The 15515-nt window shown below is 26.2% G+C and overlaps 1 protein-coding gene across 7 annotated transcripts in view; it reads left to right on the forward strand.

Moving 5' to 3' along the window:
• The first annotated feature begins 1897 nt into the window (after positions 1-1897).
• LOC111680369 (calcium/calmodulin-dependent protein kinase type II alpha chain) overlaps positions 1898-15515 on the forward strand; it is a 28369-nt gene continuing 14751 nt past the window's right edge. Inside the window, exons 1-3 of one of the 7 annotated variants that reach the window (XM_023441999.2) lie at positions 2345-2991; positions 11002-11296; positions 13024-13152. The gene's annotated coding sequence lies outside the window, so the exon portion shown is untranslated. The other 6 variants (XR_006940102.1, XR_006940103.1, XR_006940101.1 and 3 more) reach the window with 6 other exon arrangements.

Raw genomic sequence — 15515 nt, forward strand, 5'->3', positions numbered from 1 at the left:
AAGTACGAGTAACCAATATATTAGTTAATTTTTTAAAACCATATTTGGTAAGATCATTTGCCAAAACATGTTAAAAGCTATTGTTCTTATGTTGTTTGTGGTGAGTGTGCAAAAATTGTAACTGTTTGCCAAATATGGTCAGATCAAACAAGGTAATAATTAAATTTTTTGTCACACCTGTAAATTAAAGTTTTATTAACTCAATTTAATTCGATTGATTATTTATAAGGCTCATAATGCCGCTTTAATAGTAACATGAGAAATTATTAATTTATGTATAATTTTTTTCAAATGTACAATTTATAAGCGGCAATTTTCTCACTTTTGTTAAAAAGGGGAAAGGTACAACAAACTATTAGAAGAAAAATGTTATACATCGCGTCGGTGTTGTAAATGCATGAACAAAAATTATTGTTTATGGTTTGACATTAATACTCAATAACCATAAATGGTAGCTAAAATAGACATTAAAAGTTTTAAAAGTCATTGTTTGTGACGAAATTTGTGTATATTAAAATAAAAGAGTTATGCATCAAATTGTGTTATTTGTTTTAAATCTTAATGCATTTCTATCATAAATTGCTTAAACATTTTTCGATAATTTAATAATGGGAACAGAAAGTTATTATAAAACTCTTAATTGTACATACCCTGTAAATTGTAAGTTAATAACGTAAAAGTTATTATTAATGTAAAATATACATACTTCCATAAAAGGTTGAATTGTTTTTAAAATTAAATTCATATTCATACGAATTTATATAATTTTACAGGAAAAATTAGTTTAAGAACTTTTTTGGTCATTTGCTATATTCGTTTTTAATATATACACAGATTTTCCTGTTTAACGATTGTTGTAATGAATAAAAATTTTTCTATGATGATAAAAATTTGGGAATGGATGATAAGAAGTCTTTTCTTGATATCCTTTTAATTGTTTCATAAAGATTATGACATACACATTTTTTGCTGTTTGCAAAATATAGAAACTTTTTTCGTTAAAATGTGCCCAAGAAATTGGATTTAAAATCGTAATTTTAATAGTGAAGTTTAATGATTGTTTTGTATTATTTTTAACACATTTTATAAAAAAAATAGTTTTGAAAGTTGTTATATCAAGTACTAAATTCGCTCATTTATTCGCAATTTAAGGTACTGCCTGTTCTTTAAACCGAGAAACCACTATAATTACCTTTACCTTTATTGTAAACACTGGCAGCTCTGTTTAAGTAATACAAGTTGGCAACAATAATAGATAAATAGAAGGATTTTTATAAACAGGGTGATTCAATAATTTCTAATAAATTTATGTACAAAAACGCTTAAATTTTTCATCTCGGTTGAAAATGTAAGCCGCTAAAATATGTTATGCTGGAGTCAATTAAAAAGATACATATATATGTATATATATGTAGAATTTGTTGGATTACTCTATAATTGCAAGCGTAGTTTAAGATGTTTTAGCAAATAAAATTTTTCAATAAATTTTTTTGCAACGTTGTCAGAAAAGGCATTACTGACAATATTGGTAGACAAAATGTGTAAGTTTACACTGTTTTAACACATTTTACTGCCAACGTTGTAAGATCTAATAACCGTGTATATATAGCAATTAAATCAAACTACTTTATAACGTACTGCGAAGAATCAGTCAAATTTGTTTATTTTAAACGAAGTTCGTAAAAAGTGCTTTTTATAGTGCTTTTTGTATATTCCAAAATAGTGGCAACTCTTTGCCTTCAATGACAATTTGCCAAATAACCGCTATTTATTTACAAAAGTTCGATTAATTGCAGGCATTTAAAAACAGCAACAACAAACATTAAATGAAAAGCCCTTTTTAACGTTTTACCACATAATTATAAAAAAAGGTTTTTAAAATTATAAATTTTTAACTTAAATATGTCGTTGTTTACATTTATATATACTTTCGTTTGTTACGAAAAGAATGAACAAAAGTAATGGAATTTCATTGAAACACCCTGTTGAGAAAAGAATCATTTATAGAAAAAGTCCCAGCAACGTTGCTATTCTTCAACGTGAGGTAAACGAAAAAATTATACGAAAAAAATAAATTATTCAATGTTAAAAAATTGTTGCATGTTTCTATTGTTTTTGATTTGTTTATTTTAACATAACTAAAAAGCAATTTTCATTTCTGCTCTTTTTCTGTAATAATGGCAAAGAAAATTAATACCGAAAATGCTTTATTTTCTTTTGCAAAAAAAAACCAAAAAGAAAAAAAGTAAGTACTACTTTACACACATGCCTGCCTGCCTGCTGCTGCTGCGCCTCCTATAAACACCACACACAGTCAGTCAATTATTACGTAATTTGATTTGGTGTCTTTCAGTTTTTTTCTTCTTTTTCATTCTTGTTTTGTGCTACATTTTATTTATAAATTTTCGTTTCACAAAAAATTTCTAGTAAATTGCTTGCATGCGACCGACTCTCTACTGTTTTGCACCTCTACTCAAACGAGAAAAATCCGACAGACACACAAGTTAATACAACAAGAATAATAATATTAAAAAAAATTATATTAGAGAAATAATAATAAAAAAAAACAATTGCAAAAGAAAACGAAAATGCCAGTGTAGCGGAAAAGAAGTTACACATGAGTGTATAGAGCAGTGTAGTTGTTATTATTTCTGTGGGAAATGCAAAAAAAGCGAGAAAATAAAAAAAAAACAAAATAAAAAATAGTTAGAAAATAACAGTGAACGGTTAAAAACAAAAAAAAAAGAGATTAAAAAAAGTGAAAAGAAATAAATGTAAACACGCGTATGTTTGTGTATGTGAAGTTAGATATAATACAATAATAACAATAACAACAACGTAAAACCATAAACAGTTGAGTTCTTGTTTTTTTTACAACTTTTTACTCCTTTTTTATTATTTTGTTCGCTTTATGGCCGTTTAAAAAAAAGTGTGGAATGTATGTGGAACATAAATGAAATGAATAAACATCCATTTACTTATTAAAAGAAGGTATACAAAATATTCTATTTATATATAGAAATATATTCATACATATATACAAAATATATATACTATTGTCATAAATAACAAAAAAAAAAAAAAAAAAAAAAACAACAACAAAAGAAATACAAGATGTGAGGAATGCTATTAAAATATTCAGATGTATGTTCAAATTGTATATAGTATCTACCAAATTGTATGTATGTTTGTACGTCCTTACATATGTATGTGTGTTTTATATCTAAAAAGATACAAAAACAAACGCAGCAACAAAAACAAAAAAAAAAGCTCTAAAATACACAAAATAACATATAATTTTTTTTGATAATAAAATGAATAATTTACCCAAGTTAAACGTAAATAAATGATTTTGTTTGTGTTTTGTTAAATGTTGTATAAATTGTTGTACAGTGTACAATAATATACAGTTAACATCATCATAATATTAACCAAAAAAACAGACGATATAAATGGTATTATTTATTATTGAATCCATGAAATGATAAGTTAGCCACTGTCCAACCCATCCAATAGATAAAAAACCTAAAATTTTTTATTTAAAACACACATTCAAACAAACACACTGACAACAACGACGACATACCATCCATATTGATATGATTTTTTGTCTTTTTTTTTGCTGTGAGCCGGACAATTTTTCCCCAGTGACCTACAATTGGCACTTCAATGTCAGCTGTGTAAAAGAAGTAAATCATTTTGTTATATTTTTTCAATACGGAGTTAAGTGTAATTTTCTTAAAAATTCTTATTTCAATCTTTATTTTAATGCGCATCGAAAATGTTTAAACAACAAAAATAGTATATGCACATTTTCCTTGTCTGGGAATGTTTATGACTGAATTTTAGATTTTTTTGGTTTTATTTTGTGTTTTTGCCATTTCATTTATTTATTTTTTTATTGCAAAATAGTAATTTTATTTCTTTTGCTTTAGATTTTTATTCTTATAAATTTAGCGCTATTGTGTGCTCTAAAAAAAAACTATGCCGCCATTATTATTTTTATTAACTTTTAAATTTAAAACAAAAATACTACTCAAAATTTTTCACAAATTGAAAGAAATTTTAGAATTGAATTGAAATTTTATTCAATGAATTTACATAGTTAAAGCAAAATTCCAAAATTTAGTACAAAATTCAAATTTAAGTACGAATTTTATTTAAGAATTTTATACAAAATTCAATATATTTTTGAAAACAATAATTGTTTAATTTACAATCGGTGTTGTACAGTAGTATGTTGTAATTTTTTATTATGGATTTGTTTTTGTTTCAAAAAAATTAATTAACAAAAAAATTTTTTTTATGATTTACAACACTACAACGATACGACATCGCTTGTGAATTGAACTAATATTAAAATTGAATTTTTAAATTCGTTACTTTTAAATTTAAAATTATTGTATAAAATTTCTTATTTAAGTTTAAAATTTAGTTTCTATATATTAAATGCAATATTCAAAATCTAAAGTTTAGTACTATATTGACATTAAATACAAAAGTGAAAACACAAAACAAGTAAGATATTATAGTCGAGCGATACCCTACACTTGTTACAAAAAGTAAAATGTGAATTAGTTTTTATAATAAAACATTTAAGATCAGATATACTTAAGCCATTTATTGTTGAATAAAACTGTGAACATTTAAGTCATATTTTGAAGAGATCTTTTTACAGGGGTTAGGGTGAAATGAGGCCCTATAATTATAGAGTTTATTAGGGCCATCAAGGCTAGTATAGAACTTAGTTATGCAGCTTTTTTGTTGACATACCAGTATATTAAACATATTTATGAGGCCCAGTTGTTTGGGGCTAGGTGAAATAATGCAACGATGTTAACCATTTTCAATAGGCTTCGTCGACGGTACCATAGATGTTTCGAATTTCATTGATCATGTTTCAAATTTCATTGAATTATCTTCAAAATTTCAACCTGTAATTTGATTACAAGGTTTACATGTACGAACAGACGGAAGGACATGTCGAAATCGACGGACATGACTAATCGACTAAAGTGGTGTAGAATTAAGTGTAAAATTAAAACATTGATTTTGAATTAAGATTGAAATTAAATTTACATTTTGAAATAGTTTTGATATTAATACTTTTTGTTGAACATTTTTAAAATGCTAAGGAGGGAGCTCTTGAGATTATAGCTAAAGTTTTTAAAGAAACATCTACATACTGCGACTCCAAATGATTAAAAGTTTTCATTAAAAACTTCATTTTACTAATTCTATATAATCATCAAATCTTTGACGTTTCATATAGAAATTTTAGAATTTTAAAAAAATTTTCTTTTATGAAAACTTGTTTTAAACTAGAAATTTACTCGGATTCGAGTGAACAGAAATAATACTAATATAAAATAAGCTTTAAGGAAATATTTTCTTTATTTGAAGATTTCATTCTTTTGAATTTAGATTTAAGAAATATTTTTCTTTAAATTTTTATTAATAAAACTTTTTAGTTTTCAATTAAATATATACAATTTAAATATTTGCTAAATGATGCCTAAGATTTTGTATATGACAAGTCACAAGAATGTCAAATATTTTTACATACAAGGGTAGTTGTAGAATTTTGTAAACAAACATTTATTTGATTGAAATGATTAGTGTATGTTCACATCTATTATATTATAATTATATTTATTAATTTTTAAATTTACGTTTCTATATTTGTAAACAAATTTCGAAACAAATAATAAACAAATTATCAAGTGATAACAATAACAAGTGTCTCGTAGTTTTTGTTAAATATTTGTTAGATGTGAACGTATCTTTAGTGCAATTATTGAACTTAAGTAACTTTAACTTAAGTTACGTTGATAGTTGGAAATTTATTCTCTACCCTCTTTAGAATATTCATCAAAACCTTAATTGGCGTTGATAATTGTTTAGCGAACAAAACAATTGACGCAATTTTTATTCGAGAAAAAAAAAATAACATAAATTAATTTTCTTAAGTTTTAAAGCTAAAACTGTCAATTCTCTGAATTTGTATACTATTATAATAGTAGTAATTTGTTTTGCATTTTTTTTAATTAAATGAAAGAAAGAATTAAATGTGATATAAATAAGTAAAGTTGTTTGTTAAAAAAATCCAAATAAGAATTCTATCTACATGATAAAGTTAAATAAATAAGAATAAATCAAAACTGCTATTACATATATTAAAAATTCTAGATAAAAATAGTGGAAGCAAAAAGTAGATATAAACTCAGTATTCAGAGAAATATGGGACTTTAAATATTAATTAAAATTTTTTAGACTTAAAATGATTCTGCTGTTGATGTTCATTTAGTTTATATTTAAGAAATTGTTAAACAAAAATTAAGCATTCCTTACAGTAGAAATATAAAGCTGCGGATGTGGTTGCGTTTTTTGGTTGCAAGATAAAATGTAATTTGAATGGAGTGCGTTTGCGGATTTTTAGCCATTTTATTATTATACCCTTCACCTTCGTGAGAAGGGTATATATAAGTTTGTCATTCCGTTTGTAATTTCTATAATATAATTTTCCGACCCTATAAAGTATATATATTCTGGATCCTTATAGATAGCAGAGTCGATTAAGCCATGTCCGTCTGTCAGTTGAAATCAGTTTTTAGAGGTCCCCAGATATCGGCGAGAAGAAGATCGCTATTTAATATCGGCGAGAAGAAGATCGCTATTTAAAATCAGCAAAATCGGTCTATAAATAACGGAGATATGAGCAAAAATCCGAGACAACTTTTGAAAATTTCATAAAAAGCCACATTTTTTTCATGCTTTGTTAAAAAGGCAACAACAACACTGTGAATTGGATAAGGAGGACATGTGCGTGTGGAGATGTATTTGGTTTTATTCAGATGTGTATTTTTTTTTTTGTATGTTTGGATGCTGTTCTGTTCTCACGAAGGTGAAGGGTATAACAACAACAAGGAGATAAAGCAGTAATATGTTGGTAATACAGCTCATATTTGTTTGAGGTTGGTAATACAGTTTGACGGTGGTATTACAGTACAACGGTTAATAATACTTTCTGCTACAGTTTATATTTGTTTGTGTGTATGTTATGTGTGACATGTGTGCAGAGATACAAAATAAATAAAAACTGTTTTTTAAAACATACTTGGTGAAGGGTATATAAGATTCGGCACAGCCGAATATTTTGTTGTTTTTGTGTTTCATTGTTTATTAATTCAACACATGACTTTTGTTTAAGCTGGCAGTCCACAACACGCGTTCTATTCTTTCTCGCATTCTATGCATCTGTCAAAAAATAAGAATCAATGTAGAAGAATGTAGAATGCCTTAACGCGTAGAATGCTTAAAGTAGATCTATTTTCTACTTTCATAAGTGTCACAAGCGGCGCACGAACATGTCAGCTGATTTTGACATTTTATATTCTTTATTAAATGCGTATTTATCAATTTTAATAAATTAAAATGAGTTTAATGATGAATATATAAATAAAAGCTGTAGAAAAACGCAAACGCAAGAAAACTAACATTTTTCAACCTTAATTAATACATAACTTCACAAACATAACAAAATAAACTAAAAAATTAACAAAGTAACAATTAACTTTTTATTACATACATTTTCTATCGCATAAAACGCACTAAAGAAATACAAAAAGAGAAAAATCGAAAAAATGTGGGACAAACCTACAAAACAAAATATGAACATATTTCCTAGATTTCATAAGTTTTAAGGAAACTTAATTAACTGTGTGTGTGTGTAAAACCAAAACTAACTGACTTACTTTTTCTTTTATAAAAAAGAAACAAAAAAAAACTTTTTATGAAAAAAATGCAAGCAATAAAACAAAATTATGGGTCGCTAAGCAGCAAAATAAATTACATGTTATATCGCCAGCAAACTATAACATGTAATACTTTAAAAGGCCTGATGGCAGTAGTACAAGATTTCAATTTCCTATAGAAAATAAAAGTAATACTTTTTATTTGATTTAAATCATATAAAACTTTCTAAAGTACAATATTTTTGGTTTAAAATTAAATGGTCCTACGAGCAGGTTTCATTCCTACACTCATTTAATATGTTTACTCTCATCAATGGTGATTCGCTCATTTTTTTTGGGGTTGTGTTTCGTGAATTTTATTTTCTTTTTTTGTTTTTTTCTTTAATGCTCATTTTCATACAATTACAGCACAATTAAGAAAATCAACTTAAAGGACATAATGTTGCCTGCAGCGTTTAAAATGTTAATAAAGGCTGAAATTGAAAAGAGCTAAATGTTTAATAAGTTATGCGCTTACTTATAAAGAGCTGTAGAAAAAAAAACATGGTTGAAAACGAGCTGCTGCCACAACTCTATTGGCTTAGCAAGAGCAACAACAACAACACTAACAACCTTGGCTTCAACTAACACAAAATCAAAATAGCGGTTAATAGTAGAGTTCTAGGCAAGTATGTTAGGAATAGTTTAATTTTTCAGGCATAAAATAACTCCTAAGCAAAATAGGATTGAAAAGAAATTTTTCATTTTAAATGAAAAACTATTAGAATTTATTAAAAACAATTTGTTCTAAATTAAGTGAAATCAGAACCTCTTCATATTCTTGTGAAGCAGCAGACAAGGATCTAGCGATGTTGACATAACTTCTTAAGCTTGTTCACTGGATCATTGTTGGGATTCTAGCGATGTTGACGCAACTTCTTAAACTTGTTCACTGCATCATTGTTGGAATTCTAGCGATGTTGACATAACTTCTTAAACTTGTTCTTTGTACCATTGTTGGAATTCATAGTAACTCTAAAGACTACTCTCTTGGTAACTTGCTAAGACATATAGTTTTGCACAAATGATTTCAAATATCATATTTTTCTCGAAATTTCAAACAAAAATCGCCGAAAATGGAAAGAATTCCGGAGCGTTTCTCTGAAAAGTTTATTATGTTTTCAATTCTTTCTTAAAATTGGTTTTTATCTTTTAAAATATTTAACAAAAAACTGCTTCCAGAACTATACTCAAGAAAGTGTAAATCTAGAACTGTTCTGGAGAAAGTATATATGTTCTTTAAAGCTTCCTTATAAGTTCTTGTGAAGGCTACAAATTTGATCAAAGATCTTTATTAGACAAAAGAAGAAGTTTCAAAACCATTTCATAGATAGAATGTTGAAACCATGAGCCAGTTCTAAATCTTTACGTGACACTTTTGAAAGTGTCATAAAGACCATAGACACTTTAACTCATAACGTTATAAAGCCCATAATATAACATTCCATCTTCTTCTCAACTACTAATTACAACAATTACAGTCTGCGAATGCTTACAGGAACAACTTCTTGATATAATTTATTATTTTGTTTTATATCTGGAAAACTAATTAAGGGCGGGTTTTTCTGATAAAGATATTCTTTATTCTTTGGTTAAACCTAGCTTAATATATGATTGATGTTTTTCAGTAATCAGTAAAGTTACAAAAGTATTGTTTGCAAAAAACAGCTGTTCATTGTTTATGTCTTTGAGTGAAAACTTGGCATTACTAACAAAGTTAACTGAGCTTAAATCTAAAACTGAAAAACACAGTTATCGGTTAAAGTCCGCCTAAATTTGTTCCGAGTTTAATCTAACAGCAAGTTAAGCCTAGTTTAACTGATAAATAATTAACCCGCCCTTAGTTTAACTAAGTGTAATTGGTCAATTAAACTAAAGTTATAAGCTCAACAGAAACAATAAAATAATGAATTCAGAAATGAAGAAAAACTTAATATTTTAAGTAAATAGTAATAATCTAATTATTTTTATCGATATTATTATTGTTTTAAATGTTAATTTAAATTTTTTCTAAAATTTTACATTTTCCAAAAGTGATATTTGCAAAAGACAGCTGCTGTTCATTGTTTATGTTTTTGACTGAAAAGTTGGCAATACTAACTAAGTTAACTGATCCTAGATCCATAACTGAAAAACACAATCATCGGTTAAAGTCCACCTAAATTTGTTCAGAGTTTAATCTAACAGCTAGTTTAGGCTAGTTTAACTGCGTAGTAAGAAACCCGCTCTGAGTGTAAAAACACAATCATCGGTTAAAGTCCGCCAAAATTTCAGATTTTAATTTAACAACAAGTTAAGCCTAGTTTAACTAAGTAGTAAGAAACCCGCCCTAAGTTCTATAAGTTTTCTTCTAAAAAATCATCTTATTTAAACCTAACCTAACCTAACTTTTCTTAATCAAAAGCTAAACTACATAAACAAACGTGTTTAACCTCAATAATTTCCAATTAGATTTAAAACTAAGCATTAGTTGTTAAAGCAAGGATATTATTTCAAAAAAATAAAATTAAACTATAAAACCTCAAATAAATGTATGTAAATGTATTTCGGTCTAATACAAGATAAGATTTCTCAAAAGGTTTTAAGCTTTTAATTTGTTCGCATTAAATAAATAATAGTATCTTAAATAGTACACACAATAAAAATATATATTTTATATACATATGTAAAAACCACAATATAAACTGACTTATATGTTTTTAATTCATGTATATGTGTGTTTGTACATAAGTGACGTTTGTTTAGTTTTTGTGCCTTTTAATTAAAGTGAAGAAGAATTTTGTGTAAAATAATCCATATAAAGAAGTGACAATTGTGTTAATAATCCCTACTACTAGTAGAAATGTTTTGCAATGAATGTTTTTTTGTTAACAATATACACAAATACACACACACATTACATTTACCACAAGTGAAAAATGAAAAGGCATCCTTACGATAGAGAAGAGGAAGAAGAAATCTCTCTCATCATAAAATACTGGTAGCAAGAAGTCTAATTTATCTGGTATAAAATCATTTACACCCACCTACACTCTCCTTACAAATACATACATACATATGTACATATGTATACTACATACAAATATTTGTAATTGCTATAATAACTAAGCCAAGTAAGTTGTATAAATTACCAATTAAACACACATATTAATCCTAAATTTTTTTCTATGTTTTTTTTCCGTTCTTTTTCTTTCCATTTAATATAAAGGTACAATTTCCCAGGTGATTTGCGAGTTTGCAGCAAATAATGACAATTATAATTGGATAGACAGCAAATAGTATTCAAGCAGAGAAAAAGAAAAAAAATAAATATGCTACAATATATGAAATATTTAAATACAACAAAATGGCTGTTAGAGTAAATATGTATGATAAATAAGCAAACTGCTGCATTAAATAAGGAGTTATCTACTAACAAATACTATACAAGTTGTCAAACTTTAAAGGTCTTAAAACTTAACTATATAGTTATACATATGTAGATATTTTTGAAAACAAATTAGGTAAGTTTTTAATCAAATTAATTTACTTTTAAGCCTTAAAATTTAGATAAGAGTTCGTTCTTATCACAGAAAGTTAGAGCAAAAAAAAAACTTGTTTCTTTAATAGACTTCATTAGAAATGACGTTTGTGATGTTTTCTATTATTTTAAGTAGTTTTTTTATAAAAATAGTTTTAAACTTACTTCAGCTAATTAAAATAGACTAAAATTTAAGATTTTATAATTAAAAACACTTTCATAAGTGTTAATTTTGTTAGTATTGCCAACTTTTCGGCTGTGCCGAATCTTTTATACCCTTCACCAAGTATGTTTTAAAAAACAGTTTTTATTTATTTTGTATCTCTGCACACATGTCACATATAACGTACACACAAACAAATATAAACTGTAGCAGAAAGAAATATTAACCGTTGTACTGTATTACCACCGTCAAACTGTATTACCACCCTCAAACAAATAAGAGCTGTATTACCACGTATATGAACATCTTTATCCAATTCACTGTGTTGTTGTTGCTTTTTTAACAAAGCATGAAAAAATGTGGCTTTTTTGATGAAATTTTCAGGGGTTGTCTCGGATTTTTGCTCATATCTCAGTTATTTATAGACCGATTTTTCTGATTTTAAATAGCGATCTTCTCGAAAGCATGTCTAACTGAATTATTGAAGATTCGGATCTCGCCGATATCTGGGGACCTCTAAAAACTGATTTCAACAGACAGACGGACAGACGCTATCTATAAGGATCCAGAATATATATATATTTTATAGGGTCGGAAAATTATATTATAGAAATTACAAATGGAATGACAAACTTATATATACCCTTCTCACGAAGGTGAAGGGTATAATAAAACAAATCAGAATATTACTTTTTACTTAAAACAATTGTCCAATTCACAATCGAAGTCGTATTGTTGTAGTGTTATAATAATAAAAAAACCTAGATCCACAACTGAAAAACACAATCATCGCTAAAATTCCGCATAAATTTGTTTCCAGTTTAATCTTACAACAAGTTAAACCTAGTATAACTGAGTAGTAAGAAACCCGCCCTAGTTCAGCCAGCTGAATTTCCAAAATATATAACAAATTAAAAGTAATGTGGATTTCAAATATTTGTAGAATCCTTAACAAACGCATCATCTCATAAAGAAAGTAGAAGTGAAACTGTTTTTTTTTCTCCCCCAAAAAAATACAATTCTTTGTTAAAATCCTTCCATTAAAGTTGTGACATTTAATCAATAACTAACATTGACTTTAACTTACATGTAATATTTACGTGTTTGAAATAGATATTATTTCGATTTGTTCATTCGTTCGTACATGTTAATAGAAAATTGTTTTAAATCACGTTATTTTCAATTTAATTTAATTTGCAATAACAATATGAAATTATTAAGCATTATGATGGATTGTGTGTATGTATGTTTATAAATAAGTTATAAAAGTGACTAAATTACAGACAATGGCATGTGGCGGATTGTTTTGTTGGTGTGTTATAGTTATAGAAATAAGTAATAGGTACGTGGGTAAACATTAATTTAAGAATTAATGAAAATCTATAATAAATAAGGTTAAGGTTAGTAGGGAAAGGTAAATAGAAAATCAATAAACAAAAAAATTAAAGTTAAACCAAAATTTTTTATATACAAAGTAAATCTATTTATGAAATAACAACTAATTAAAGGCAATAAAACTAATTTATTTTTTCTCTCTTTTATTATAGGAATATGACTGATAAACTAGAACTATTGCTGCAAACATATTGTTAAGGAAATTGTTTTCTACTTCTCAAAACCTCAAACAACAATTTCTAAAATTTAACAGAAGGATAATTTAAGTTTTTATTTGACCAGTGAGTTTATTTAATAAATACATTGTATTAAAGCTTTTTTTACATAAATACAAACTAATGAAATACAAACACATTAAAAAGAAAATTTTTATACTATTTTGTCTCTAAATATTTTACATATTTTTACTTTTATTTAACAATTAAAGTCTTTGTTTCTCGTGTTATAAATTTAGAAAAAAAAGTTTTATTAAATGTTTGTTCAACTGAAGTGTTTAAACATTATTCAGAATATAGTGTTTATATGTGGTGTGTGTGTGCGATTATTATTTAAATGTATAAAATTATGTTTCATTTGCAGAATATTATAAATAGTAAATTGAAATTAAATTACAAACTAACAACATTTACGCAACTTACAAAAAAAAAAAAACAACAATTATTAGTTCCAATCATTGTGTTACTTTGCTCTAGGGTAATGCTTACATAAAGTAACTCATTGAATGTTTAATTGCAATTACTAATAAAGTGTAATTGAGCATTGTAATTGTAATCATTAATTGTAAAATGTAATCATTAGCCCCTAAGCCTGGTTAGATCTACAACTCGGTTATCTATCTATCTATCTATCTATCTATCTATCTATCTATCTATCTATCTATCTATCTATCTATCTATCTATCTATCTATCTATCTATCTATCTATCTATCTATCTATCTATCTATCTATCTATCTATCTATCTATCTATCTATCTATCTATCTATCTATCTATCTATCTATCTATCTATCTATCTATCTATCTATCTATCTATCTATCTATCTATCTATCTATCTATCTATCTATCTATCTATCTATCTATCTATCTATCTATATATCTATCCATCTATCTATCTATCTATCTATCTATCTATCTATCTATCTATCTATCTATCTATCTATCTATCTATCTATCTATCTATCTATCTATCTATCTATCTATCTATCTATCTATCTATCTATCTATCTATCTATCTATCTATCTATCTATCTATCTATCTATCTATCTATCTATCTATCTATCATCTATCTATCTATCTATCTATCTATCTATCTATCTATCTATCTATCTATCTATCTATCTATCTATCTATCTATCTATCTATCTATCTATCTATCTATCTATCTATCTATCTATCTATCTATCTATCTATCTATCTATCTATCTCTATCTATCTATCTATCTATTTATCTATCTATCTATCTATCTATCTATCTATCTATCTATCTATCTATCTATCTATCTATCTATCTATCTATCTATCTATCTATCTATCTATCTATCTATCTATCTATCTATCTATCTATCTATCTATCTATCTATCTATCTATCTATCTATCTATCTATCTATCTATCTATCTATCTATCTATCTATCTATCTATCTATCTATCTATCTATCTATCTATCTATGCATTTATGCCTAAAGAATGTTGAACTAAATTGTATTAAATATTATTTATTTAATTTTCCTATAATCCATCCAGCTTTATACTAATTACTGCAACTAATTAGCTTTTTGTATCGGTAAATTTATTATACATTTTTAATACTAACTCAAAATGTTTTTGTGTAATCAATAAATGTTAATACTTTTATTGTAAGTTAGTATTAGTATTAAATATTACATACATATATATTATATGTATGTTGATTTATAATAATTTAGGTAATTAAGTTTTATGGGGTTAATAGAGTAATAATCCTAAGTATATTATTTTAATCGGTATTTGATATTTAATTATATGTTAGGATTGTCTAATATGCATGGATTTGTTTTTAACTTAATATTAATGTTCGTTGAATGTTTTCAAAATGAGAATATAGGTTTTAGAAGTAAAATTATTAAAACAAGTGGAAATAAAACAATGGGTGTATAAATTATCAGTTAATAGGAACTACATACTACTTTTAAGAGTAAAAAGGAGCTATTTGAATAGTAACACTTGAACTAGTGTTGATGTATTTAACATAACTTAAAAAGTGAAAAAAGTACAAAAGTGCTTGACTCAAGAAAGAATCCATGATAATTTTAACTAGTAGAGCAGTCTAGTATAATATACAGACTATTGACTAATCTATGGACTATATTTAAAACAAGCCTACGCCTAATCTATAATTTACTTATTTAGAAGTTTATAATCTAGAAAAAGTACTTAATATATCGTAGGGTAACTGCAGATTTTTTTCCATTTCATTAAGCCGTCTGATCTAATGTCTTTGTACTGTATTTATTCTTATTGTAGACAACAAAGAAAAAGTTTTAGCAACAATTTTCTGTAAAATTCTTAAATAAATATAAACACAATCCTGTTGAAGTATTTAATAAAATCATAAATAAGTCGCATGACAAAAATCTTCTTTTAGTGTAGGTTTATTTAAACAACT

This window comes from Lucilia cuprina, chromosome 3, assembly GCF_022045245.1.
Source record: "Lucilia cuprina isolate Lc7/37 chromosome 3, ASM2204524v1, whole genome shotgun sequence".
Lineage (NCBI taxonomy): Eukaryota > Metazoa > Arthropoda > Insecta > Diptera > Calliphoridae > Lucilia > Lucilia cuprina.